Source organism: Phyllobates terribilis, unplaced genomic scaffold (genome assembly GCF_046119375.1).
Source record: "Phyllobates terribilis strain yellow unplaced genomic scaffold, ASM4611937v1 Scaffold_325__1_contigs__length_2139453, whole genome shotgun sequence".
NCBI classification, from domain to species: Eukaryota; Metazoa; Chordata; class Amphibia; order Anura; family Dendrobatidae; genus Phyllobates; species Phyllobates terribilis.
In genome coordinates, this window is record NW_027363085.1 from 650,097 (window position 1) to 677,450 (window position 27,354).

Sequence of the window (27,354 nt, forward strand, 5' to 3'; positions counted from 1 at the left end):
TGAAGATGCCCTTAATTCATTAAAAAATAGTCTGAGCCGCGAAGACCAAGAATTGTTATGCACTGAAGTCACCTTGTCGGAAGTAGATGCTGCTATCAAAAGTTTTTCCTATGGGAAAACCCCTGGTTCTGACGGTTTGCCTGTTGAATTTTATCGTGAATTTTGGAATTTTTTAAAACCCGACTTGTTTTTAGTAATCAAAGAAGCTTTTAAGTGTGATATCCTGCCTATATCTTGGAGAAGTGGTCTGGTCTCTCTGATTTTTAAAAAAGGAGCCAAATCCCATCTGGCAAACTGGAGACCAATCACACTGTTGAATGTTGATTACAAGTTGATGTCCAAAATTTTAGTGAACCGTTTTAAAAAAGTTTTATCCAAAGTTATTTATGAAGACCAGGTATGTGGGGTGCCAGGAAGAGGAGTTGCGGAGCATCTCAATACCATCCGCGATGTCATATGGTACCAGCAATCCAGGAAGCAAGACTTAGCAATTTTATCGTTGGATTTTCAAAAGGCTTTTGATCGTGTCTCTCATTGTTTTTTATGGTTGGTTTTAAAAAAAATGGGCTTCCCTGAAATTTTTATCAAGCAAGTGGCACTTTTATATAAGAACTCTTTTAGTAAAATTTTAATCAATGGATTTTTGTCTAATGAAGTGTTTTTGCATTCAGGTGTGAAGCAAGGCTGCCCTTTGTCCCCAGTGCTATTTATATGTGCAATAGAGCCTCTTTTATCTATGTTACGAGAGGATAAAGTGATTAAAGATGTCCCTATCCCTGGAGGACATGGAAGAGATGTGAAGGTAATGGGCTACATGGATGATATTACTATTTTTTGTTCATCACCTGCCGCTCTCAGGAGAGCTATAAGAACGACCAATTTTTTTTGTGAAGCCTCAGGTTTTAAGTTAAACATTGAGAAATGTGATTGTTTTGTCCGTGGCAATTGGGCGGATGTGTCCATCCCTGATCTCCCGATGCAGTCAGAGAAGATTAAAATTCTGGGCGTGATTTTTGATCGACAGAATAATGGAATGAAGAGCTGGGATGGAGTAAGGGACAAAATACAAAAGAAGATTGACTTTTGGAAATTAAGAAAATTAACAATCGAAGGTAAAGTTTTAATTATTAAGGCCCTTCTGCTTCCTGTCATGTTATATCTCAGTTATGTTTATCCCCCAAGTGACCTTACAGCGAGAAGATTACAGAGAATGCTGTTTGAATTTGTGTGGAACTCTAAGTTCGAAAAGGTGAAGAGAGAAACAATGTACAAGATGCACCACCTTGGTGGTAAGGATGTTCCCAACGTCAAACTGTTTTTATACTCCAAGTTTTTTAGCCTCTGTTTTAAATATATGTTTGCTTCAAGCCCTTGGGCACATTTTTTAAGATATGCAGCTGGCCACATTTTTAGAAGGCAAAAGTGGATATCCATTTCTTTAACAAGCCCAGTGTTGTTATCACCTCCACAACAATATGCCATCCTGGAGAAAGTTATCAGATTATATGGCCTAGATTCTTTTGAGATGGAGACATTGAAGAATGCAAGGAAGCTGCTGCAGCAATTAAAAAATAAAGAAACTTTGACGCCCATAAGCCATTATTCATATAGCAGAGTCACTAAAATATGGAATTTAACAAATGCACCTTACCTGATGAATCAACATAAAGACTTAGCTTGGATGATTGTGCAGGAATGTTTACCGACTCGTGATTTCCAGTATAAAAGAAGACTTAGCACTATACAAACCTGCCCGAGGCATCAGTGCAATAATGATGAGACTACTATGCACCTTATTTGGAATTGTGATTTTGCACAGCAAGTGTGGAAAGACTGTGGTGAGCTTTTAAAATTTTTATCTGGTCTTAATTTTTTAAGCCATGAAGTGGTTTTCTATGGGATTTTACCAAACATGACGAAAGAAAAAGAGAGAGTTTTATGGTGCACTTTGAGTTGTGTTAAAAGTGCTCTATGGAAGACCAGAAACATATTGTTGTTTAAAAGAGACTATATAGAAGTCAAGGATTGTATAAGACTGGCATTAAGTGAAATTTATATGTACTACCTAATGGATATGAAGAAGCTTGGAAAGAAAAGAGCCCTGAGTATATGGAACTATCACCTATGGAAGATGTTATTTTAAAGCTCTGAAGAAAAGATAAAGACTACGATATTTTAAATATAAACGCAAAAATCTGTTCTTATCAGTTTAATATCTGATACGTCCCCTATCTGGGGACCATATATTAAATGGATTTTTAGAACAGGGAGATGGAAAAAGAGCTTGCTCTGTCCACTCCACGCATTGACCTGGTATTGCAGTATCTCCAGGACCGGTGCACCCCTTCTTTAATGCAGTTTCTAAAATCAGAAAGAATTGAATTCAATGTTTTTTGTTCATTTTGCTTGTTTGTCGGATTTTGGGATGGACTCTTTGGCTTTGCTTTTCTTCTCCTCATTGGATTTTTCATGTTCAAAGTTGCAGAAGCCAGATTACAAGCTCATTTTGGTTCAACTTCAGCAACTGTGCATTGCATTGCCATGTAATGTGATGCAATGCTATCTTTCTAGCTCTCCCTTTTTACTTCCTTTTGGATAAACAGACATATTAGGCAAGCATTTTGGAGCTTTCACCTAAATAACTACAGGTGGTGAGATAAGCTGCACAATATAATTGACCTTTCAGTATATTGTTGCACACACACCATCTATTTAGCAAATGCCCTTGTTATCAACAGCAGCTTTTTAAACTCACCTGAGCTAACAGGTATGTGCGCTGGTTACTCTGCTGCGCTTAAAATTTCTTTTTTGGTTTGCTACAATGCCTTTTCTGAAACGTTGTCTCCTTCTGCTGGAACACTGACTTCTTTCATTTAATGCCTGCAGACTATAAAAGAGAACCCAACCCAAAAAGTTTGGTTGATTAGTCTGTGGCATTCTGTTAAACTGTTGCTTATGGCGGTCTCTGTGAGCTTCTCAGCGACATTCAGCCAGCCAGGTATCCTGCCTGCAGTAGATGGAATGTGGCAATGGAACGCTGGCTGCGCGTGTCATAATAGGCTCTGAGCCTTTATATACCTGTGCACAGCAGCAGCCACCTTCAGTCTGCTGCTGGACAGCCAGCAGCAGCAGCAGGAGAGGTATGTAATCAGGAGCCCTCCTGCTAAGGGTAGACAGCTGCTCGTTCCACCCCACCCCCCGCCTTAATTGGTTCTCCTCCCTTCCAACGGTGTTGAGGCGGGTGTGGAACAGCAGGGGGTGAAGGTGCTGTGTTTAAAGAGGTGGAGTTATGCAGATCTAAAATGCGTGGATTGCAGCAGCAGCAAGCCGAAAAGTGCAGGCATGTAAGGGATCTAGAGGTTGACAACATGTCTTCTTAACGGGAGTCCAGGAGCTCATCTCCACAAATGGACTTTTCAGGATCCTTGGGTGGCTCCGTAGTTTGAAACCAATTCTGGTTATCGCTTCTCGGCCTTTTGGCTAAGATCAAGTGTAGTATCTGTTCTTATCAGTTTAATATCTGATACGTCCCCTATCTGGGGACCATATATTAAATGGATTTTTAGAACAGGGAGATGGAAAAAGAGCTTGCTCTGTCCACTCCACGCATTGACCTGGTATTGCAGTATCTCCAGGACCGGTGCACCCCTTCTTTAATGCAGTTTCTAAAATCAGAAAGAATTGAATTCAATGTTTTTTGTTCATTTTGCTTGTTTGTCGGATTTTGGGATGGACTCTTTGGCTTTGCTTTTCTTCTCCTCATTGGATTTTTCATGTTCAAAGTTGCAGAAGCCAGATTACAAGCTCATTTTGGTTCAACTTCAGCAACTGTGCATTGCATTGCCATGTAATGTGATGCAATGCTATCTTTCTAGCTCTCCCTTTTTACTTCCTTTTGGATAAACAGACATATTAGGCAAGCATTTTGGAGCTTTCACCTAAATAACTACAGGTGGTGAGATAAGCTGCACAATATAATTGACCTTTCAGTATATTGTTGCACACACACCATCTATTTAGCAAATGCCCTTGTTATCAACAGCAGCCTTTTAAACTCACCTGAGCTAACAGGTATGTGCGCTGGTTACTCTGCTGCGCTTAAAATTTCTTTTTTGGTTTGCTACAATGCCTTTTCTGAAACGTTGTCTCCTTCTGCTGGAACACTGACTTCTTTCATTTAATGCCTGCAGACTATAAAAGAGAACCCAACCCAAAAAGTTTGGTTGATTAGTCTGTGGCATTTTGTTAAACTGTTGCTTATGGCGGTCTCTGTGAGCTTCTCAGCGACATTCAGCCAGCCAGGTATCCTGCCTGCAGTAGATGGAATGTGGCAATGGAACGCTGGCTGCGCGTGTCATAATAGGCTCTGAGCCTTTATATACCTGTGCACAGCAGCAGCCACCTTCAGTCTGCTGCTGGACAGCCAGCAGCAGCAGCAGCAGGAGAGGTATGTAATCAGGAGCCCTCCTGCTAAGGGTAGACAGCTGCTCGTTCCACCCCACCCCCCGCCTTAATTGGTTCTCCTCCCTTCCAACGGTGTTGAGGCAGGTGGGAACAGCAGGGGGTGAAGGTGCTGTGTTTAAAGAGGTGGAGTTATGCAGATCTAAAACGCGTGGATTGCAGCAGCAGCAAGCCGAAAAGTGCAGGCATGTAAGGGATCTAGAGGTTGACAACATGTCTTCTTAACGGGAGTCCAGGAGCTCATCTCCACAAATGGACTTTTCAGGATCCTTGGGTGGCTCCGTAGTTTGAAACCAATTCTGGTTATCGCTTCTCGGCCTTTTGGCTAAGATCAAGTGTAGTATCTGTTCTTATCAGTTTAATATCTGATACGTCCCCTATCTGGGGACCATATATTAAATGGATTTTTAGAACAGGGAGATGGAAAAAGAGCTTGCTCTGTCCACTCCACGCATTGACCTGGTATTGCAGTATCTCCAGGACCGGTGCACCCCTTCTTTAATGCAGTTTCTAAAATCAGAAAGAATTGAATTCAATGTTTTTTGTTCATTTTGCTTGTTTGTCGGATTTTGGGATGGACTCTTTGGCTTTGCTTTTCTTCTCCTCATTGGATTTTTCATGTTCAAAGTTGCAGAAGCCAGATTACAAGCTCATTTTGGTTCAACTTCAGCAACTGTGCATTGCATTGCCATGTAATGTGATGCAATGCTATCTTTCTAGCTCTCCCTTTTTACTTCCTTTTGGATAAACAGACATATTAGGCAAGCATTTTGGAGCTTTCACCTAAATAACTACAGGTGGTGAGATAAGCTGCACAATATAATTGACCTTTCAGTATATTGTTGCACACACACCATCTATTTAGCAAATGCCCTTGTTATCAACAGCAGCCTTTTAAACTCACCTGAGCTAACAGGTATGTGCGCTGGTTACTCTGCTGCGCTTAAAATTTCTTTTTTGGTTTGCTACAATGCCTTTTCTGAAACGTTGTCTCCTTCTGCTGGAACACTGACTTCTTTCATTTAATGCCTGCAGACTATAAAAGAGAACCCAACCCAAAAAGTTTGGTTGATTAGTCTGTGGCATTCTGTTAAACTGTTGCTTATGGCGGTCTCTGTGAGCTTCTCAGCGACATTCAGCCAGCCAGGTATCCTGCCTGCAGTAGATGGAATGTGGCAATGGAACGCTGGCTGCGCGTGTCATAATAGGCTCTGAGCCTTTATATACCTGTGCACAGCAGCAGCCACCTTCAGTCTGCTGCTGGACAGCCAGCAGCAGCAGCAGCAGGAGAGGTATGTAATCAGGAGCCCTCCTGCTAAGGGTAGACAGCTGCTCGTTCCACCCCACCCCCCGCCTTAATTGGTTCTCCTCCCTTCCAACGGTGTTGAGGCGGGTGGGAACAGCAGGGGGTGAAGGTGCTGTGTTTAAAGAGGTGGAGTTATGCAGATCTAAAACGCGTGGATTGCAGCAGCAGCAAGCCGAAAAGTGCAGGCATGTAAGGGATCTAGAGGTTGACAACATGTCTTCTTAACGGGAGTCCAGGAGCTCATCTCCACAAATGGACTTTTCAGGATCCTTGGGTGGCTCCGTAGTTTGAAACCAATTCTGGTTATCGCTTCTCGGCCTTTTGGCTAAGATCAAGTGTAGTATCTGTTCTTATCAGTTTAATATCTGATACGTCCCCTATCTGGGGACCATATATTAAATGGATTTTTAGAACAGGGAGATGGAAAAAGAGCTTGCTCTGTCCACTCCACGCATTGACCTGGTATTGCAGTATCTCCAGGACCGGTGCACCCCTTCTTTAATGCAGTTTCTAAAATCAGAAAGAATTGAATTCAATGTTTTTTGTTCATTTTGCTTGTTTGTCGGATTTTGGGATGGACTCTTTGGCTTTGCTTTTCTTCTCCTCATTGGATTTTTCATGTTCAAAGTTGCAGAAGCCAGATTACAAGCTCATTTTGGTTCAACTTCAGCAACTGTGCATTGCATTGCCATGTAATGTGATGCAATGCTATCTTTCTAGCTCTCCCTTTTTACTTCCTTTTGGATAAACAGACATATTAGGCAAGCATTTTGGAGCTTTCACCTAAATAACTACAGGTGGTGAGATAAGCTGCACAATATAATTGACCTTTCAGTATATTGTTGCACACACACCATCTATTTAGCAAATGCCCTTGTTATCAACAGCAGCCTTTTAAACTCACCTGAGCTAACAGGTATGTGCGCTGGTTACTCTGCTGCGCTTAAAATTTCTTTTTTGGTTTGCTACAATGCCTTTTCTGAAACGTTGTCTCCTTCTGCTGGAACACTGACTTCTTTCATTTAATGCCTGCAGACTATAAAAGAGAACCCAACCCAAAAAGTTTGGTTGATTAGTCTGTGGCATTTTGTTAAACTGTTGCTTATGGCGGTCTCTGTGAGCTTCTCAGCGACATTCAGCCAGCCAGGTATCCTGCCTGCAGTAGATGGAATGTGGCAATGGAACGCTGGCTGCGCGTGTCATAATAGGCTCTGAGCCTTTATATACCTGTGCACAGCAGCAGCCACCTTCAGTCTGCTGCTGGACAGCCAGCAGCAGCAGCAGCAGGAGAGGTATGTAATCAGGAGCCCTCCTGCTAAGGGTAGACAGCTGCTCGTTCCACCCCACCCCCCGCCTTAATTGGTTCTCCTCCCTTCCAACGGTGTTGAGGCGGGTGGGAACAGCAGGGGGTGAAGGTGCTGTGTTTAAAGAGGTGGAGTTATGCAGATCTAAAACGCGTGGATTGCAGCAGCAGCAAGCCGAAAAGTGCAGGCATGTAAGGGATCTAGAGGTTGACAACATGTCTTCTTAACGGGAGTCCAGGAGCTCATCTCCACAAATGGACTTTTCAGGATCCTTGGGTGGCTCCGTAGTTTGAAACCAATTCTGGTTATCGCTTCTCGGCCTTTTGGCTAAGATCAAGTGCAGTGATCTAGCGGTTGCTGCCTTGGTCTTGACTGGGAGGTGCTTGGGGTACCCGGCTCCTTGGCCTGGGGGGATCGCTACACTCATCGGTGGAGCTAAACCCCCCTGCTGCTATTAGGGAGTCGGATTAGTCCCTGGGCAACGAGAGGCGATCACCTTGTCACCACACATAGCTGTGGGGGGCAACTGTCGCCACACATAGCTGTGGTGGCAACATTTGGAGGATTAAAAGGAAAAACGGAAGGAAAACGGATTGTTGAGATGGAGTTTTGGAAAAAGAAGAGATGCTTACGTTTTTTTGTGAAACGGGAGACGGAAGAAACTTTTTTGGAAGAAAAATGGATTCTGGAAATTTTGAGGAAACATGAAGTTTTGGAGAAGGATATCTACTGTATGCAAGAAATAAAGCAAGGTAAAGTTTGTGATGTGACTCTAGTTTCTGAGGAAAAGTGCATTCATTTTTTCAAATGCTGGAGTGAAGAGGATTCTGGGAAAATTGGAGTAAGTGCATCATTCATGGGGAAACCGAAGAGTGTGATAATTTACATGGACAATCCGTTTGTGGAAATAGAGGAGATAATGGTTTTTTTGGAATCTAAATGTAAGATGGTAAAGTTTCAGAAATTATACAGGAACAAAGTTGGTATTTGGAACGGAAAGAGACGTTTTTTGGTGTGGACAACAGGAGAAGAAAATTTGCATAATGGGAGGATTATGGTAAACGGGAGTTCTGGGTATTGTTACATGGAAAGCAGCAAAGGAACTTTTGAAAAGAACTTTGGAGGACAAAAGGAAGATATTGGTGATAAAATGAAGAAGGAAGTTGATGCGATAATTATAGAGGAGAATAAGCAGGGAAAAGAAGTTGAAAGTTTAAAGGTGAAGAAAAAGGTAACGGTACAGGAAAATTGTGGATCAAGGAAAGTATCTGGTGAAAAGAAAGAAGTAAAAGAGGAAAAGGGTAAAGTTTTGGAGAAGGTGGTGACTTTCAGAGATGATGAGGAAGAGTATGATTGGGAACAGATGCGGTTAGAGCATGAGGAGGAAGAAAAGAAGTTAAGGGGTTTTGTTGGGAGGAAAGTAAAAGGGAAAAAGGGGATATTTAGTTTGGGAAACCGGGTGAAGTAATGTCAGTTGTGATTTGTTTGGAAACTGTTGAAACTGTAAAGGAATTGTTATGTTTAACTTTATATATATTAATTCAAATGAAAAAATATAAATATAATATCTAAACACGATGATGGAACTAAAATCTTGAGTTTAGTGATATATGATTTAAGATTATAAAACTTAATTTCTGAGTGTTTGGAAAAAAAAAAAAAAAAATCTGTTCTTATCAGTTTAATATCTGATACGTCCCCTATCTGGGGACCATATATTAAATGGATTTTTAGAACAGGGAGATGGAAAAAGAGCTTGCTCTGTCCACTCCACGCATTGACCTGGTATTGCAGTATCTCCAGGACCGGTGCACCCCTTCTTTAATGCAGTTTCTAAAATCAGAAAGAATTGAATTCAATGTTTTTTGTTCATTTTGCTTGTTTGTCGGATTTTGGGATGGACTCTTTGGCTTTGCTTTTCTTCTCCTCATTGGATTTTTCATGTTCAAAGTTGCAGAAGCCAGATTACAAGCTCATTTTGGTTCAACTTCAGCAACTGTGCATTGCATTGCCATGTAATGTGATGCAATGCTATCTTTCTAGCTCTCCCTTTTTACTTCCTTTTGGATAAACAGACATATTAGGCAAGCATTTTGGAGCTTTCACCTAAATAACTACAGGTGGTGAGATAAGCTGCACAATATAATTGACCTTTCAGTATATTGTTGCACACACACCATCTATTTAGCAAATGCCCTTGTTATCAACAGCAGCCTTTTAAACTCACCTGAGCTAACAGGTATGTGCGCTGGTTACTCTGCTGCGCTTAAAATTTCTTTTTTGGTTTGCTACAATGCCTTTTCTGAAACGTTGTCTCCTTCTGCTGGAACACTGACTTCTTTCATTTAATGCCTGCAGACTATAAAAGAGAACCCAACCCAAAAAGTTTGGTTGATTAGTCTGTGGCATTCTGTTAAACTGTTGCTTATGGCGGTCTCTGTGAGCTTCTCAGCGACATTCAGCCAGCCAGGTATCCTGCCTGCAGTAGATGGAATGTGGCAATGGAACGCTGGCTGCGCGTGTCATAATAGGCTCTGAGCCTTTATATACCTGTGCACAGCAGCAGCCACCTTCAGTCTGCTGCTGGACAGCCAGCAGCAGCAGCAGCAGGAGAGGTATGTAATCAGGAGCCCTCCTGCTAAGGGTAGACAGCTGCTCGTTCCACCCCACCCCCCGCCTTAATTGGTTCTCCTCCCTTCCAACGGTGTTGAGGCGGGTGGGAACAGCAGGGGGTGAAGGTGCTGTGTTTAAAGAGGTGGAGTTATGCAGATCTAAAACGCGTGGATTGCAGCAGCAGCAAGCCGAAAAGTGCAGGCATGTAAGGGATCTAGAGGTTGACAACATGTCTTCTTAACGGGAGTCCAGGAGCTCATCTCCACAAATGGACTTTTCAGGATCCTTGGGTGGCTCCGTAGTTTGAAACCAATTCTGGTTATCGCTTCTCGGCCTTTTGGCTAAGATCAAGTGTAGTATCTGTTCTTATCAGTTTAATATCTGATACGTCCCCTATCTGGGGACCATATATTAAATGGATTTTTAGAACAGGGAGATGGAAAAAGAGCTTGCTCTGTCCACTCCACGCATTGACCTGGTATTGCAGTATCTCCAGGACCGGTGCACCCCTTCTTTAATGCAGTTTCTAAAATCAGAAAGAATTGAATTCAATGTTTTTTGTTCATTTTGCTTGTTTGTCGGATTTTGGGATGGACTCTTTGGCTTTGCTTTTCTTCTCCTCATTGGATTTTTCATGTTCAAAGTTGCAGAAGCCAGATTACAAGCTCATTTTGGTTCAACTTCAGCAACTGTGCATTGCATTGCCATGTAATGTGATGCAATGCTATCTTTCTAGCTCTCCCTTTTTACTTCCTTTTGGATAAACAGACATATTAGGCAAGCATTTTGGAGCTTTCACCTAAATAACTACAGGTGGTGAGATAAGCTGCACAATATAATTGACCTTTCAGTATATTGTTGCACACACCATCTATTTAGCAAATGCCCTTGTTATCAACAGCAGCCTTTTAAACTCACCTGAGCTAACAGGTATGTGCGCTGGTTACTCTGCTGCGCTTAAAATTTCTTTTTTGGTTTGCTACAATGCCTTTTCTGAAACGTTGTCTCCTTCTGCTGGAACACTGACTTCTTTCATTTAATGCCTGCAGACTATAAAAGAGAACCCAACCCAAAAAGTTTGGTTGATTAGTCTGTGGCATTCTGTTAAACTGTTGCTTATGGCGGTCTCTGTGAGCTTCTCAGCGACATTCAGCCAGCCAGGTATCCTGCCTGCAGTAGATGGAATGTGGCAATGGAACGCTGGCTGCGCGTGTCATAATAGGCTCTGAGCCTTTATATACCTGTGCACAGCAGCAGCCACCTTCAGTCTGCTGCTGGACAGCCAGCAGCAGCAGCAGCAGGAGAGGTATGTAATCAGGAGCCCTCCTGCTAAGGGTAGACAGCTGCTCGTTCCACCCCACCCCCCGCCTTAATTGGTTCTCCTCCCTTCCAACGGTGTTGAGGCGGGTGGGAACAGCAGGGGGTGAAGGTGCTGTGTTTAAAGAGGTGGAGTTATGCAGATCTAAAACGCGTGGATTGCAGCAGCAGCAAGCCGAAAAGTGCAGGCATGTAAGGGATCTAGAGGTTGACAACATGTCTTCTTAACGGGAGTCCAGGAGCTCATCTCCACAAATGGACTTTTCAGGATCCTTGGGTGGCTCCGTAGTTTGAAACCAATTCTGGTTATCGCTTCTCGGCCTTTTGGCTAAGATCAAGTGTAGTATCTGTTCTTATCAGTTTAATATCTGATACGTCCCCTATCTGGGGACCATATATTAAATGGATTTTTAGAACAGGGAGATGGAAAAAGAGCTTGCTCTGTCCACTCCACGCATTGACCTGGTATTGCAGTATCTCCAGGACCGGTGCACCCCTTCTTTAATGCAGTTTCTAAAATCAGAAAGAATTGAATTCAATGTTTTTTGTTCATTTTGCTTGTTTGTCGGATTTTGGGATGGACTCTTTGGCTTTGCTTTTCTTCTCCTCATTGGATTTTTCATGTTCAAAGTTGCAGAAGCCAGATTACAAGCTCATTTTGGTTCAACTTCAGCAACTGTGCATTGCATTGCCATGTAATGTGATGCAATGCTATCTTTCTAGCTCTCCCTTTTTACTTCCTTTTGGATAAACAGACATATTAGGCAAGCATTTTGGAGCTTTCACCTAAATAACTACAGGTGGTGAGATAAGCTGCACAATATAATTGACCTTTCAGTATATTGTTGCACACACACCATCTATTTAGCAAAAGCCCTTGTTATCAACAGCAGCCTTTTAAACTCACCTGAGCTAACAGGTATGTGCGCTGGTTACTCTGCTGCGCTTAAAATTTCTTTTTTGGTTTGCTACAATGCCTTTTCTGAAACGTTGTCTCCTTCTGCTGGAACACTGACTTCTTTCATTTAATGCCTGCAGACTATAAAAGAGAACCCAACCCAAAAAGTTTGGTTGATTAGTCTGTGGCATTCTGTTAAACTGTTGCTTATGGCGGTCTCTGTGAGCTTCTCAGCGACATTCAGCCAGCCAGGTATCCTGCCTGCAGTAGATGGAATGTGGCAATGGAACGCTGGCTGCGCGTGTCATAATAGGCTCTGAGCCTTTATATACCTGTGCACAGCAGCAGCCACCTTCAGTCTGCTGCTGGACAGCCAGCAGCAGCAGCAGCAGGAGAGGTATGTAATCAGGAGCCCTCCTGCTAAGGGTAGACAGCTGCTCGTTCCACCCCACCCCCCGCCTTAATTGGTTCTCCTCCCTTCCAACGGTGTTGAGGCGGGTGGGAACAGCAGGGGGTGAAGGTGCTGTGTTTAAAGAGGTGGAGTTATGCAGATCTAAAACGCGTGGATTGCAGCAGCAGCAAGCCGAAAAGTGCAGGCATGTAAGGGATCTAGAGGTTGACAACATGTCTTCTTAACGGGAGTCCAGGAGCTCATCTCCACAAATGGACTTTTCAGGATCCTTGGGTGGCTCCGTAGTTTGAAACCAATTCTGGTTATCGCTTCTCGGCCTTTTGGCTAAGATCAAGTGTAGTATCTGTTCTTATCAGTTTAATATCTGATACGTCCCCTATCTGGGGACCATATATTAAATGGATTTTTAGAACAGGGAGATGGAAAAAGAGCTTGCTCTGTCCACTCCACGCATTGACCTGGTATTGCAGTATCTCCAGGACCGGTGCACCCCTTCTTTAATGCAGTTTCTAAAATCAGAAAGAATTGAATTCAATGTTTTTTGTTCATTTTGCTTGTTTGTCGGATTTTGGGATGGACTCTTTGGCTTTGCTTTTCTTCTCCTCATTGGATTTTTCATGTTCAAAGTTGCAGAAGCCAGATTACAAGCTCATTTTGGTTCAACTTCAGCAACTGTGCATTGCATTGCCATGTAATGTGATGCAATGCTATCTTTCTAGCTCTCCCTTTTTACTTCCTTTTGGATAAACAGACATATTAGGCAAGCATTTTGGAGCTTTCACCTAAATAACTACAGGTGGTGAGAGAAGCTGCACAATATAATTGACCTTTCAGTATATTGTTGCACACACACCATCTATTTAGCAAAAGCCCTTGTTATCAACAGCAGCCTTTTAAACTCACCTGAGCTAACAGGTATGTGCGCTGGTTACTCTGCTGCGCTTAAAATTTCTTTTTTGGTTTGCTACAATGCCTTTTCTGAAACGTTGTCTCCTTCTGCTGGAACACTGACTTCTTTCATTTAATGCCTGCAGACTATAAAAGAGAACCCAACCCAAAAAGTTTGGTTGATTAGTCTGTGGCATTCTGTTAAACTGTTGCTTATGGCGGTCTCTGTGAGCTTCTCAGCGACATTCAGCCAGCCAGGTATCCTGCCTGCAGTAGATGGAATGTGGCAATGGAACGCTGGCTGCGCGTGTCATAATAGGCTCTGAGCCTTTATATACCTGGGCACAGCAGCAGCCACCTTCAGTCTGCTGCTGGACAGCCAGCAGCAGCAGCAGCAGCAGGAGAGGTATGTAATCAGGAGCCCTCCTGCTAAGGGTAGACAGCTGCTCGTTCCACCCCACCCCCCGCCTTAATTGGTTCTCCTCCCTTCCATCGGTGTTGAGGCGGGTGGGAACAGCAGGGGGTGAAGGTGCTGTGTTTAAAGAGGTGGAGTTATGCAGATCTAAAACGCGTGGATTGCAGCAGCAGCAAGCCGAAAAGTGCAGGCATGTAAGGGATCTAGAGGTTGACAACATGTCTTCTTAACGGGAGTCCAGGAGCTCATCTCCACAAATGGACTCTTCAGGATCCTTGGGTGGCTCCGTAGTTTGAAACCAATTCTGGTTATCGCTTCTCGGCCTTTTGGCTAAGATCAAGTGTAGTATCTGTTCTTATCAGTTTAATATCTGATACGTCCCCTATCTGGGGACCATATATTAAATGGATTTTTAGAACAGGGAGATGGAAAAAGAGCTTGCTCTGTCCACTCCACGCATTGACCTGGTATTGCAGTATCTCCAGGACCAGTGCACCCCTTCTTTAATGCAGTTTCTAAAATCAGAAAGAATTGAATTCAATGTTTTTTGTTCATTTTGCTTGTTTGTCGGATTTTGGGATGGACTCTTTGGCTTTGCTTTTCTTCTCCTCATTGGATTTTTCATGTTCAAAGTTGCAGAAGCCAGATTACAAGCTCATTTTGGTTCAACTTCAGCAACTGTGCATTGCATTGCCATGTAATGTGATGCAATGCTATCTTTCTAGCTCTCCCTTTTTACTTCCTTTTGGATAAACAGACATATTAGGCAAGCATTTTGGAGCTTTCACCTAAATAACTACAGGTGGTGAGATAAGCTGCACAATATAATTGACCTTTCAGTATATTGTTGCACACACACCATCTATTTAGCAAATGCCCTTGTTATCAACAGCAGCCTTTTAAACTCACCTGAGCTAACAGGTATGTGCGCTGGTTACTCTGCTGCGCTTAAAATTTCTTTTTTGGTTTGCTACAATGCCTTTTCTGAAACGTTGTCTCCTTCTGCTGGAACACTGACTTCTTTCATTTAATGCCTGCAGACTATAAAAGAGAACCCAACCCAAAAAGTTTGGTTGATTAGTCTGTGGCATTCTGTTAAACTGTTGCTTATGGCGGTCTCTGTGAGCTTCTCAGCGACATTCAGCCAGCCAGGTATCCTGCCTGCAGTAGATGGAATGTGGCAATGGAACGCTGGCTGCGCGTGTCATAATAGGCTCTGAGCCTTTATATACCTGTGCACAGCAGCAGCCACCTTCAGTCTGCTGCTGGACAGCCAGCAGCAGCAGCAGCAGGAGAGGTATGTAATCAGGAGCCCTCCTGCTAAGGGTAGACAGCTGCTCGTTCCACCCCACCCCCCGCCTTAATTGGTTCTCCTCCCTTCCAACGGTGTTGAGGCGGGTGGGAACAGCAGGGGGTGAAGGTGCTGTGTTTAAAGAGGTGGAGTTATGCAGATCTAAAACGCGTGGATTGCAGCAGCAGCAAGCCGAAAAGTGCAGGCATGTAAGGGATCTAGAGGTTGACAACATGTCTTCTTAACGGGAGTCCAGGAGCTCATCTCTACAAATGGACTTTTCAGGATCCTTGGGTGGCTCCGTAGTTTGAAACCAATTCTGGTTATCGCTTCTCGGCCTTTTGGCTAAGATCAAGTGTAGTATCTGTTCTTATCAGTTTAATATCTGATACGTCCCCTATCTGGGGACCATATATTAAATGGATTTTTAGAACAGGGAGATGGAAAAAGAGCTTGCTCTGTCCACTCCACGCATTGACCTGGTATTGCAGTATCTCCAGGACCGGTGCACCCCTTCTTTAATGCAGTTTCTAAAATCAGAAAGAATTGAATTCAATGTTTTTTGTTCATTTTGCTTGTTTGTCGGATTTTGGGATGGACTCTTTGGCTTTGCTTTTCTTCTCCTCATTGGATTTTTCATGTTCAAAGTTGCAGAAGCCAGATTACAAGCTCATTTTGGTTCAACTTCAGCAACTGTGCATTGCATTGCCATGTAATGTGATGCAATGCTATCTTTCTAGCTCTCCCTTTTTACTTCCTTTTGGATAAACAGACATATTAGGCAAGCATTTTGGAGCTTTCACCTAAATAACTACAGGTGGTGAGATAAGCTGCACAATATAATTGACCTTTCAGTATATTGTTGCACACACACCATCTATTTAGCAAATGCCCTTGTTATCAACAGCAGCATTTTAAACTCACCTGAGCTAACAGGTATGTGCGCTGGTTACTCTGCTGCGCTTAAAATTTCTTTTTTGGTTTGCTACAATGCCTTTTCTGAAACGTTGTCTCCTTCTGCTGGAACACTGACTTCTTTCATTTAATGCCTGCAGACTATAAAAGAGAACCCAACCCAAAAAGTTTGGTTGATTAGTCTGTGGCATTCTGTTAAACTGTTGCTTATGGCGGTCTCTGTGAGCTTCTCAGCGACATTCAGCCAGCCAGGTATCCTGCCTGCAGTAGATGGAATGTGGCAATGGAACGCTGGCTGCGCGTGTCATAATAGGCTCTGAGCCTTTATATACCTGTGCACAGCAGCAGCCACCTTCAGTCTGCTGCTGGACAGCCAGCAGCAGCAGCAGCAGGAGAGGTATGTAATCAGGAGCCCTCCTGCTAAGGGTAGACAGCTGCTCGTTCCACCCCACCCCCCGCCTTAATTGGTTCTCCTCCCTTCCAACGGTGTTGAGGCGGGTGGGAACAGCAGGGGGTGAAGGTGCTGTGTTTAAAGAGGTGGAGCTATGCAGATCTAAAACGCGTGGATTGCAGCAGCAGCAAGCCGAAAAGTGCAGGCATGTAAGGGATCTAGAGGTTGACAACATGTCTTCTTAACGGGAGTCCAGGAGCTCATCTCCACAAATGGACTTTTCAGGATCCTTGGGTGGCTCCGTAGTTTGAAACCAATTCTGGTTATCGCTTCTCGGCCTTTTGGCTAAGATCAAGTGTAGTAACTGTTCTTATCAGTTTAATATCTGATACGTCCCCTATCTGGGGACCATATATTAAATGGATTTTTAGAACAGGGAGATGGAAAAAGAGCTTGCTCTGTCCACTCCACGCATTGACCTGGTATTGCAGTATCTCCAGGACCGGTGCACCCCTTCTTTAATGCAGTTTCTAAAATCAGAAAGAATTGAATTCAATGTTTTTTGTTCATTTTGCTTGTTTGTCGGATTTTGGGATGGACTCTTTGGCTTTGCTTTTCTTCTCCTCATTGGATTTTTCATGTTCAAAGTTGCAGAAGCCAGATTACAAGCTCATTTTGGTTCAACTTCAGCAACTGTGCATTGCATTGCCATGTAATGTGATGCAATGCTATCTTTCTAGCTCTCCCTTTTTACTTCCTTTTGGATAAACAGACATATTAGGCAAGCATTTTGGAGCTTTCACCTAAATAACTACAGGTGGTGAGATAAGCTGCACAATATAATTGACCTTTCAGTATATTGTTGCACACACACCATCTATTTAGCAAATGCCCTTGTTATCAACAGCAGCCTTTTAAACTCACCTGAGCTAACAGGTATGTGCGCTGGTTACTCTGCTGCGCTTAAAATTTCTTTTTTGGTTTGCTACAATGCCTTTTCTGAAACGTTGTCTCCTTCTGCTGGAACACTGACTTCTTTCATTTAATGCCTGCAGACTATAAAAGAGAACCCAACCCAAAAAGTTTGGTTGATTAGTCTGTGGCATTCTGTTAAACTGTTGCTTATGGTGGTCTCTGTGAGCTTCTCAGCGACATTCAGCCAGCCAGGTATCCTGCCTGCAGTAGATGGAATGTGGCAATGGAACGCTGGCTGCGCGTGTCATAATAGGCTCTGAGCCTTTATATACCTGTGCACAGCAGCAGCCACCTTCAGTCTGCTGCTGGACAGCCAGCAGCAGCAGCAGCAGGAGAGGTATGTAATCAGGAGCCCTCCTGCTAAGGGTAGACAGCTGCTCGTTCCACCCCACCCCCCGCCTTAATTGGTTCTCCTCCCTTCCAACGGTGTTGAGGCGGGTGGGAACAGCAGGGGGTGAAGGTGCTGTGTTTAAAGAGGTGGAGTTATGCAGATCTAAAACGCGTGGATTGCAGCAGCAGCAAGCCGAAAAGTGCAGGCATGTAAGGGATCTAGAGGTTGACAACATGTCTTCTTAACGGGAGTCCAGGAGCTCATCTCCACAAATGGACTTTTCAGGATCCTTGGGTGGCTCCGTAGTTTGAAACCAATTCTGGTTATCGCTTCTCGGCCTTTTGGCTAAGATCAAGTGTAGTATCTGTTCTTATCAGTTTAATATCTGATACGTCCCCTATCTGGGGACCATATATTAAATGGATTTTTAGAACAGGGAGATGGAAAAAGAGCTTGCTCTGTCCACTGCACGCATTGACCTGGTATTGCAGTATCTCCAGGACCGGTGCACCCCTTCTTTAATGCAGTTTCTAAAATCAGAAAGAATTGAATTCAATGTTTTTTGTTCATTTTGCTTGTTTGTCGGATTTTGAGATGGACTCTTTGGCTTTGCTTTTCTTCTCCTCATTGGATTTTTCATGTTCAAAGTTGCAGAAGCCAGATTACAAGCTCATTTTGGTTCAACCTCAGCAACTGTGCATTGCATTGCCATGTAATGTGATGCAATGCTATCTTTCTAGCTCTCCCTTTTTACTTCCTTTTGGATAAACAGACATATTAGGCAAGCATTTTGGAGCTTTCACCTAAATAACTACAGGTGGTGAGATAAGCTGCACAATATAATTGACCTTTCAGTATATTGTTGCACACACACCATCTATTTAGCAAATGCCCTTGTTATCAACAGCAGCCTTTTAAACTCACCTGAGCTAACAGGTATGTGCGCTGGTTACTCTGCTGCGCTTAAAATTTCTTTTTTGGTTTGCTACAATGCCTTTTCTGAAACGTTGTCTCCTTCTGCTGGAACACTGACTTCTTTCATTTAATGCCTGCAGACTATAAAAGAGAACCCAACCCAAAAAGTTTGGCTGATTAGTCTGTGGCATTCTGTTAAACTGTTGCTTATGGCGGTCTCTGTGAGCTTCTCAGCGACATTCAGCCAGCCAGGTATCCTGCCTGCAGTAGATGGAATGTGGCAATGGAACGCTGGCTGCGCGTGTCATAATAGGCTCTGAGCCTTTATATACCTGTGCACAGCAGCAGCCACCTTCAGTCTGCTGCTGGACAGCCAGCAGCAGCAGCAGCAGGAGAGGTATGTAATCAGGAGCCCTCCTGCTAAGGGTAGACAGCTGCTCGTTCCACCCCACCCCCCGCCTTAATTGGTTCTCCTCCCTTCCAACGGTGTTGAGGCGGGTGGGAACAGCAGGGGGTGAAGGTGCTGTGTTTAAAGAGGTGGAGTTATGCAGATCTAAAACGCGTGGATTGCAGCAGCAGCAAGCCGAAAAGTGCAGGCATGTAAGGGATCTAGAGGTTGACAACATGTCTTCTTAACGGGAGTCCAGGAGCTCATCTCCACAAATGGACTTTTCAGGATCCTTGGGTGGCTCCGTAGTTTGAAACCAATTCTGGTTATCGCTTCTCGGCCTTTTGGCTAAGATCAAGTGTAGTATCTGTTCTTATCAGTTTAATATCTGATACGTCCCCTATCTGGGGACCATATATTAAATGGATTTTTAGAACAGGGAGATGGAAAAAGAGCTTGCTCTGTCCACTCCACGCATTGACCTGGTATTGCAGTATCTCCAGGACCGGTGCACCCCTTCTTTAATGCAGTTTCTAAAATCAGAAAGAATTGAATTCAATGTTTTTTGTTCATTTTGCTTGTTTGTCGGATTTTGGGATGGACTCTTTGGCTTTGCTTTTCTTCTCCTCATTGGATTTTTCATGTTCAAAGTTGCAGAAGCCAGATTACAAGCTCATTTTGGTTCAACTTCAGCAACTGTGCATTGCATTGCCATGTAATGTGATGCAATGCTATCTTTCTAGCTCTCCCTTTTTACTTCCTTTTGGATAAACAGACATATTAGGCAAGCATTTTGGAGCTTTCAACCAAAATAACTACAGGTGGTGAGATAAGCTGCACAATATAATTGACCTTTCAGTATATTGTTGCACACACACCATCTATTTAGCAAATGCCCTTGTTATCAACAGCAGCCTTTTAAACTCACCTGAGCTAACAGGTATGTGCGCTGGTTACAATGCTGCGCTTAAAATTTCTTTTTTGGTTTGCTACAATGCCTTTTCTGAAACATTGTCTCCTTCTGCTGGAACACTGACTTCTTTCATTTAATGCCTGCAGACTATAAAAGAGAACCCAACCCAAAAAGTTTGGTTGATTAGTCTGTGGCATTCTGTTAAACTGTTGCTTATGGCGGTCTCTGTGAGCTTCTCAGCGACATTCCGCCAGCCAGGTATCCTGCCTGCAGTAGATGGAATGTGGCAATGGAACGCTGGCTGCGCGTGTCATAATAGGCTCTGAGCCTTTATATACCTGTGCACAGCAGCAGCCACCTTCAGTCTGCTGCTGGACAGCCAGCAGCAGCAGCAGCAGGAGAGGTATGTAATCAGGAGCCCTCCTGCTAAGGGTAGACAGCTGCTCGTTCCACCCCACCCCCCGCCTTAATTGGTTCTCCTCCCTTCCAACGGTGTTGAGGCGGGTGGGAACAGCAGGGGGTGAAGGTGCTGTGTTTAAAGAGGTGGAGTTATGCAGATCTAAAACGCGTGGATTGCAGCAGCAGCAAGCCGAAAAGTGCAGGCATGTAAGGGATCTAGAGGTTGACAACATGTCTTCTTAACGGGAGTCCAGGAGCTCATCTCCACAAATGGACTTTTCAGGATCCTTGGGTGGCTCCGTAGTTTGAAACCAATTCTGGTTATCGCTTCTCGGCCTTTTGGCTAAGATCAAGTGTAGTATCTGTTCTTATCAGTTTAATATCTGATACGTCCCCTATCTGGGGACCATATATTAAATGGATTTTTAGAACAGGGAGATGGAAAAAGAGCTTGCTCTGTCCACTCCACGCATTGACCTGGTATTGCAGTATCTCCAGGACCGGTGCACCCCTTCTTTAATGCAGTTTCTAAAATCAGAAAGAATTGAATTCAATGTTTTTTGTTCATTTTGCTTGTTTGTCGGATTTTGGGATGGACTCTTTGGCTTTGCTTTTCTTCTCCTCATTGGATTTTCCATGTTCAAAGTTGCAGAAGCCAGATTACAAGCTCATTTTGGTTCAACTTCAGCAACTGTGCATTGCATTGCCATGTAATGTGATGCAATGCTATCTTTCTAGCTCTCCCTTTTTACTTCCTTTTGGATAAACAGACATATTAGGCAAGCATTTTGGAGCTTTCACCTAAATAACTACAGGTGGTGAGATAAGCTGCACAATATAATTGACCTTTCAGTATATTGTTGCACACACACCATCTATTTAGCAAATGCCCTTGTTATCAACAGCAGCCTTTTAAACTCACCTGAGCTAACAGGTATGTGCGCTGGTTACTCCGCTGCGCTTAAAATTTCTTTTTTGGTTTGCTACAATGCCTTTTCTGAAACGTTGTCTCCTTCTGCTGGAACACTGACTTCTTTCATTTAATGCCTGCAGACTATAAAAGAGAACCCAACCCAAAAAGTTTGGTTGATTAGTCTGTGGCATTCTGTTAAACTGTTGCTTATGGCGGTCTCTGTGAGCTTCTCAGCGACATTCAGCCAGCCAGGTATCCTGCCTGCAGTAGATGGAATGTGGCAATGGAACGCTGGCTGCGCGTGTCATAATAGGCTCTGAGCCTTTATATACCTGTGCACAGCAGCAGCCACCTTCAGTCTGCTGCTGGACAGCCAGCAGCAGCAGCAGCAGGAGAGGTATGTAATCAGGAGCCCTCCTGCTAAGGGTAGACAGCTGCTCGTTCCACCCCACCCCCCGCCTTAATTGGTTCTCCTCCCTTCCAACGGTGTTGAGGCGGGTGGGAACAGCAGGGGGTGAAGGTGCTGTGTTTAAAGAGGTGGAGTTATGCAGATCTAAAACGCGTGGATTGCAGCAGCAGCAAGCCGAAAAGTGCAGGCATGTAAGGGATCTAGAGGTTGACAACATGTCTTCTTAACGGGAGTCCAGGAGCTCATCTCCACAAATGGACTTTTCAGGATCCTTGGGTGGCTCCGTAGTTTGAAACCAATTCTGGTTATCGCTTCTCGGCCTTTTGGCTAAGATCAAGTGTAGTATCTGTTCTTATCAGTTTAATATCTGATACGTCCCCTATCTGGGGACCATATATTAAATGGATTTTTAGAACAGGGAGATGGAAAAAGAGCTTGCTCTGTCCACTCCACGCATTGACCTGGTATTGCAGTATCTCCAGGACCGGTGCACCCCTTCTTTAATGCAGTTTCTAAAATCAGAAAGAATTGAATTCAATGTTTTTTGTTCATTTTGCTTGTTTGTCGGATTTTGGGATGGACTCTTTGGCTTTGCTTTTCTTCTCCTCATTGGATTTTTCATGTTCAAAGTTGCAGAAGCCAGATTACAAGCTCATTTTGGTTCAACTTCAGCAACTGTGCATTGCATTGCCATGTAATGTGATGCAATGCTATCTTTCTAGCTCTCCCTTTTTACTTCCTTTTGGATAAACAGACATATTAGGCAAGCATTTTGGAGCTTTCACCTAAATAACTACAGGTGGTGAGATAAGCTGCACAATATAATTGACCTTTCAGTATATTGTTGCACACACACCATCTATTTAGCAAATGCCCTTGTTATCAACAGCAGCCTTTTAAACTCACCTGAGCTAACAGGTATGTGCGCTGGTTACTCTGCTGCGCTTAAAATTTCTTTTTTGGTTTGCTACAATGCCTTTTCTGAAACGTTGTCTCCTTCTGCTGGAACACTGACTTCTTTCATTTAATGCCTGCAGACTATAAAAGAGAACCCAACCCAAAAAGTTTGGTTGATTAGTCTGTGGCATTCTGTTAAACTGTTGCTTATGGCGGTCTCTGTGAGCTTCTCAGCGACATTCAGCCAGCCAGGTATCCTGCCTGCAGTAGATGGAATGTGGCAATGGAACGCTGGCTGCGCGTGTCATAATAGGCTCTGAGCCTTTATATACCTGTGCACAGCAGCAGCCACCTTCAGTCTGCTGCTGGACAGCCAGCAGCAGCAGCAGCAGGAGAGGTATGTAATCAGGAGCCCTCCTGCTAAGGGTAGACAGCTGCTCGTTCCACCCCACCCCCCGCCTTAATTGGTTCTCCTCCCTTCCAACGGTGTTGAGGCGGGTGGGAACAGCAGGGGGTGAAGGTGCTGTGTTTAAAGAGGTGGAGTTATGCAGATCTAAAACGCGTGGATTGCAGCAGCAGCAAGCCGAAAAGTGCAGGCATGTAAGGGATCTAGAGGTTGACAACATGTCTTCTTAACGGGAGTCCAGGAGCTCATCTCCACAAATGGACTTTTCAGGATCCTTGGGTGGCTCCGTAGTTTGAAACCAATTCTGGTTATCGCTTCTCGGCCTTTTGGCTAAGATCAAGTGTAGTATCTGTTCTTATCAGTTTAATATCTGATACGTCCCCTATCTGGGGACCATATATTAAATGGATTTTTAGAACAGGGAGATGGAAAAAGAGCTTGCTCTGTCCACTCCACGCATTGACCTGGTATTGCAGTATCTCCAGGACCGGTGCACCCCTTCTTTAATGCAGTTTCTAAAATCAGAAAGAATTGAATTCAATGTTTTTTGTTCATTTTGCTTGTTTGTCGGATTTTGGGATGGACTCTTTGGCTTTGCTTTTCTTCTCCTCATTGGATTTTTCATGTTCAAAGTTGCAGAAGCCAGATTACAAGCTCATTTTGGTTCAACTTCAGCAACTGTGCATTGCATTGCCATGTAATGTGATGCAATGCTATCTTTCTAGCTCTCCCTTTTTACTTCCTTTTGGATAAACAGACATATTAGGCAAGCATTTTGGAGCTTTCACCTAAATAACTACAGGTGGTGAGATAAGCTGCACAATATAATTGACCTTTCAGTATATTGTTGCACACACACCATCTATTTAGCAAATGTCCTTGTTATCAACAGCAGCCTTTTAAACTCACCTGAGCTAACAGGTATGTGCGCTGGTTACTCTGCTGCGCTTAAAATTTCTTTTTTGGTTTGCTACAATGCCTTTTCTGAAACGTTGTCTCCTTCTGCTGGAACACTGACTTCTTTCATTTAATGCCTGCAGACTATAAAAGAGAACCCAACCCAAAAAGTTTGGTTGATTAGTCTGTGGCATTCTGTTAAACTGTTGCTTATGGCGGTCTCTGTGAGCTTCTCAGCGACATTCAGCCAGCCAGGTATCCTGCCTGCAGTAGATGGAATGTGGCAATGGAACGCTGGCTGCGCGTGTCATAATAGGCTCTGAGCCTTTATATACCTGTGCACAGCAGCAGCCACCTTCAGTCTGCTGCTGGACAGCCAGCAGCAGCAGCAGCAGGAGAGGTATGTAATCAGGAGCCCTCCTGCTAAGGGTAGACAGCTGCTCGTTCCACCCCACCCCCCGCCTTAATTGGTTCTCCTCCCTTCCAACGGTGTTGAGGCGGGTGGGAACAGCAGGGGGTGAAGGTGCTGTGTTTAAAGAGGTGGAGTTATGCAGATCTAAAACGCGTGGATTGCAGCAGCAGCAAGCCGAAAAGTGCAGGCATGTAAGGGATCTAGAGGTTGACAACATGTCTTCTTAACGGGAGTCCAGGAGCTCATCTCCACAAATGGACTTTTCAGGATCCTTGGGTGGCTCCGTAGTTTGAAACCAATTCTGGTTATCGCTTCTCGGCCTTTTGGCTAAGATCAAGTGTAGTATCTGTTCTTATCAGTTTAATATCTGATACGTCCCCTATCTGGGGACCATATATTAAATGGATTTTTAGAACAGGGAGATGGAAAAAGAGCTTGCTCTGTCCACTCCACGCATTGACCTGGTATTGCAGTATCTCCAGGACCGGTGCACCCCTTCTTTAATGCAGTTTCTAAAATCAGAAAGAATTGAATTCAATGTTTTTTGTTCATTTTGCTTGTTTGTCGGATTTTGGGATGGACTCTTTGGCTTTGCTTTTCTTCTCCTCATTGGATTTTTCATGTTCAAAGTTGCAGAAGCCAGATTACAAGCTCATTTTGGTTCAACTTCAGCAACTGTGCATTGCATTGCCATGTAATGTGATGCAATGCTATCTTTCTAGCTCTCCCTTTTTACTTCCTTTTGGATAAACAGACATATTAGGCAAGCATTTTGGAGCTTTCACCTAAATAACTACAGGTGGTGAGATAAGCTGCACAATATAATTGACCTTTCAGTATATTGTTGCACACACACCATCTATTTAGCAAATGCCCTTGTTATCAACAGCAGCCTTTTAAACTCACCTGAGCTAACAGGTATGTGCGCTGGTTACTCTGCTGCACTTAAAATTTCTTTTTTGGTTTGCTACAATGCCTTTTCTGAAACGTTGTCTCCTTCTGCTGGAACACTGACTTCTTTCATTTAATGCCTGCAGACTATAAAAGAGAACCCAACCCAAAAAGTTTGGTTGATTAGTCTGTGGCATTCTGTTAAACTGTTGCTTATGGCGGTCTCTGTGAGCTTCTCAGCGACATTCAGCCAGCCAGGTATCCTGCCTGCAGTAGATGGAATGTGGCAATGGAACGCTGGCTGCGCGTGTCATAATAGGCTCTGAGCCTTTATATACCTGTGCACAGCAGCAGCCACCTTCAGTCTGCTGCTGGACAGCCAGCAGCAGCAGCAGCAGGAGAGGTATGTAATCAGGAGCCCTCCTGCTAAGGGTAGACAGCTGCTCGTTCCACCCCACCCCCCGCCTTAATTGGTTCTCCTCCCTTCCAACGGTGTTGAGGCGGGTGGGAACAGCAGGGGGTGAAGGTGCTGTGTTTAAAGAGGTGGAGTTATGCAGATCTAAAACGCGTGGATTGCAGCAGCAGCAAGCCGAAAAGTGCAGGCATGTAAGGGATCTAGAGGTTGACAACATGTCTTCTTAACGGGAGTCCAGGAGCTCATCTCCACAAATGGACTTTTCAGGATCCTTGGGTGGCTCCGTAGTTTGAAACCAATTCTGGTTATCGCTTCTCGGCCTTTTGGCTAAGATCAAGTGTAGTATCTGTTCTTATCAGTTTAATATCTGATACGTCCCCTATCTGGGGACCATATATTAAATGGATTTTTAGAACAGGGAGATGGAAAAAGAGCTTGCTCTGTCCACTCCACGCATTGACCTGGTATTGCAGTATCTCCAGGACCGGTGCACCCCTTCTTTAATGCAGTTTCTAAAATCAGAAAGAATTGAATTCAATGTTTTTTGTTCATTTTGCTTGTTTGTCGGATTTTGGGATGGACTCTTTGGCTTTGCTTTTCTTCTCCTCATTGGATTTTTCATGTTCAAAGTTGCAGAAGCCAGATTACAAGCTCATTTTGGTTCAACTTCAGCAACTGTGCATTGCATTGCCATGTAATGTGATGCAATGCTATCTTTCTAGCTCTCCCTTTTTACTTCCTTTTGGATAAACAGACATATTAGGCAAGCATTTTGGAGCTTTCACCTAAATAACTACAGGTGGTGAGATAAGCTGCACAATATAATTGACCTTTCAGTATATTGTTGCACACACACCATCTATTTAGCAAATGTCCTTGTTATCAACAGCAGCCTTTTAAACTCACCTGAGCTAACAGGTATGTGCGCTGGTTACTCTGCTGCGCTTAAAATTTCTTTTTTGGTTTGCTACAATGCCTTTTCTGAAACGTTGTCTCCTTCTGCTGGAACACTGACTTCTTTCATTTAATGCCTGCAGACTATAAAAGAGAACCCAACCCAAAAAGTTTGGTTGATTAGTCTGTGGCATTCTGTTAAACTGTTGCTTATGGCGGTCTCTGTGAGCTTCTCAGCGACATTCAGCCAGCCAGGTATCCTGCCTGCAGTAGATGGAATGTGGCAATGGAACGCTGGCTGCGCGTGTCATAATAGGCTCTGAGCCTTTATATACCTGTGCACAGCAGCAGCCACCTTCAGTCTGCTGCTGGACAGCCAGCAGCAGCAGCAGCAGGAGAGGTATGTAATCAGGAGCCCTCCTGCTAAGGGTAGACAGCTGCTCGTTCCACCCCACCCCCCGCCTTAATTGGTTCTCCTCCCTTCCAACGGTGTTGAGGCGGGTGGGAACAGCAGGGGGTGAAGGTGCTGTGTTTAAAGAGGTGGAGTTATGCAGATCTAAAACGCGTGGATTGCAGCAGCAGCAAGCCGAAAAGTGCAGGCATGTAAGGGATCTAGAGGTTGACAACATGTCTTCTTAACGGGAGTCCAGGAGCTCATCTCCACAAATGGACTTTTCAGGATCCTTGGGTGGCTCCGTAGTTTGAAACCAATTCTGGTTATCGCTTCTCGGCCTTTTGGCTAAGATCAAGTGTAGTATCTGTTCTTATCAGTTTAATATCTGATACGTCCCCTATCTGGGGACCATATATTAAATGGATTTTTAGAACAGGGAGATGGAAAAAGAGCTTGCTCTGTCCACTCCACGCATTGACCTGGTATTGCAGTATCTCCAGGACCGGTGCACCCCTTCTTTAATGCAGTTTCTAAAATCAGAAAGAATTGAATTCAATGTTTTTTGTTCATTTTGCTTGTTTGTCGGATTTTGGGATGGACTCTTTGGCTTTGCTTTTCTTCTCCTCATTGGATTTTTCATGTTCAAAGTTGCAGAAGCCAGATTACAAGCTCATTTTGGTTCAACTTCAGCAAC

The 27,354-nt window shown here is 43.9% G+C and overlaps 18 non-coding genes and 1 pseudogene across 18 annotated transcripts; all 19 read left to right on the forward strand.

Annotated features, from left to right (window-relative positions):
- Nucleotides 1-2,170: 2,170 nt before the first annotated feature.
- Nucleotides 2,171-2,347, forward strand: LOC141221573 (U2 spliceosomal RNA; annotated as a pseudogene).
- A 1,113-nt stretch (nt 2,348-3,460) lies between these two features.
- LOC141221408 (U2 spliceosomal RNA) lies at nt 3,461-3,651 on the forward strand. The gene has a single exon (XR_012289440.1). It is a non-coding gene; the product is annotated as a U2 spliceosomal RNA (small nuclear RNA).
- Nucleotides 3,652-4,766: 1,115 nt separating this feature from the next.
- LOC141221409 (U2 spliceosomal RNA) lies at nt 4,767-4,957 on the forward strand. The gene has a single exon (XR_012289441.1). It is a non-coding gene; the product is annotated as a U2 spliceosomal RNA (small nuclear RNA).
- Nucleotides 4,958-6,072: 1,115 nt separating this feature from the next.
- On the forward strand, nt 6,073-6,263 carry LOC141221410 (U2 spliceosomal RNA). The gene has a single exon (XR_012289442.1). It is a non-coding gene; the product is annotated as a U2 spliceosomal RNA (small nuclear RNA).
- Nucleotides 6,264-8,699: 2,436 nt separating this feature from the next.
- LOC141221582 (U2 spliceosomal RNA) lies at nt 8,700-8,890 on the forward strand. The gene has a single exon (XR_012289604.1). It is a non-coding gene; the product is annotated as a U2 spliceosomal RNA (small nuclear RNA).
- A 1,115-nt stretch (nt 8,891-10,005) lies between these two features.
- LOC141221411 (U2 spliceosomal RNA) lies at nt 10,006-10,196 on the forward strand. The gene has a single exon (XR_012289443.1). It is a non-coding gene; the product is annotated as a U2 spliceosomal RNA (small nuclear RNA).
- A 1,113-nt stretch (nt 10,197-11,309) lies between these two features.
- On the forward strand, nt 11,310-11,500 carry LOC141221412 (U2 spliceosomal RNA). The gene has a single exon (XR_012289444.1). It is a non-coding gene; the product is annotated as a U2 spliceosomal RNA (small nuclear RNA).
- A 1,115-nt stretch (nt 11,501-12,615) lies between these two features.
- LOC141221413 (U2 spliceosomal RNA) lies at nt 12,616-12,806 on the forward strand. Its single transcript, XR_012289445.1, has one exon. It is a non-coding gene; the product is annotated as a U2 spliceosomal RNA (small nuclear RNA).
- Nucleotides 12,807-13,924: 1,118 nt separating this feature from the next.
- On the forward strand, nt 13,925-14,115 carry LOC141221271 (U2 spliceosomal RNA). Its single transcript, XR_012289310.1, has one exon. It is a non-coding gene; the product is annotated as a U2 spliceosomal RNA (small nuclear RNA).
- A 1,115-nt stretch (nt 14,116-15,230) lies between these two features.
- LOC141221414 (U2 spliceosomal RNA) lies at nt 15,231-15,421 on the forward strand. The gene has a single exon (XR_012289446.1). It is a non-coding gene; the product is annotated as a U2 spliceosomal RNA (small nuclear RNA).
- Nucleotides 15,422-16,536: 1,115 nt separating this feature from the next.
- Nucleotides 16,537-16,727, forward strand: LOC141221477 (U2 spliceosomal RNA). The gene has a single exon (XR_012289508.1). It is a non-coding gene; the product is annotated as a U2 spliceosomal RNA (small nuclear RNA).
- Nucleotides 16,728-17,842: 1,115 nt separating this feature from the next.
- On the forward strand, nt 17,843-18,033 carry LOC141221513 (U2 spliceosomal RNA). Its single transcript, XR_012289543.1, has one exon. It is a non-coding gene; the product is annotated as a U2 spliceosomal RNA (small nuclear RNA).
- Nucleotides 18,034-19,148: 1,115 nt separating this feature from the next.
- On the forward strand, nt 19,149-19,339 carry LOC141221415 (U2 spliceosomal RNA). Its single transcript, XR_012289447.1, has one exon. It is a non-coding gene; the product is annotated as a U2 spliceosomal RNA (small nuclear RNA).
- A 1,116-nt stretch (nt 19,340-20,455) lies between these two features.
- LOC141221416 (U2 spliceosomal RNA) lies at nt 20,456-20,646 on the forward strand. The gene has a single exon (XR_012289448.1). It is a non-coding gene; the product is annotated as a U2 spliceosomal RNA (small nuclear RNA).
- Nucleotides 20,647-21,761: 1,115 nt separating this feature from the next.
- LOC141221418 (U2 spliceosomal RNA) lies at nt 21,762-21,952 on the forward strand. The gene has a single exon (XR_012289450.1). It is a non-coding gene; the product is annotated as a U2 spliceosomal RNA (small nuclear RNA).
- Nucleotides 21,953-23,067: 1,115 nt separating this feature from the next.
- Nucleotides 23,068-23,258, forward strand: LOC141221419 (U2 spliceosomal RNA). Its single transcript, XR_012289451.1, has one exon. It is a non-coding gene; the product is annotated as a U2 spliceosomal RNA (small nuclear RNA).
- A 1,115-nt stretch (nt 23,259-24,373) lies between these two features.
- On the forward strand, nt 24,374-24,564 carry LOC141221420 (U2 spliceosomal RNA). Its single transcript, XR_012289452.1, has one exon. It is a non-coding gene; the product is annotated as a U2 spliceosomal RNA (small nuclear RNA).
- A 1,115-nt stretch (nt 24,565-25,679) lies between these two features.
- Nucleotides 25,680-25,870, forward strand: LOC141221421 (U2 spliceosomal RNA). The gene has a single exon (XR_012289453.1). It is a non-coding gene; the product is annotated as a U2 spliceosomal RNA (small nuclear RNA).
- Nucleotides 25,871-26,985: 1,115 nt separating this feature from the next.
- Nucleotides 26,986-27,176, forward strand: LOC141221422 (U2 spliceosomal RNA). Its single transcript, XR_012289454.1, has one exon. It is a non-coding gene; the product is annotated as a U2 spliceosomal RNA (small nuclear RNA).
- The last annotated feature ends 178 nt before the right edge of the window (nt 27,177-27,354 follow it).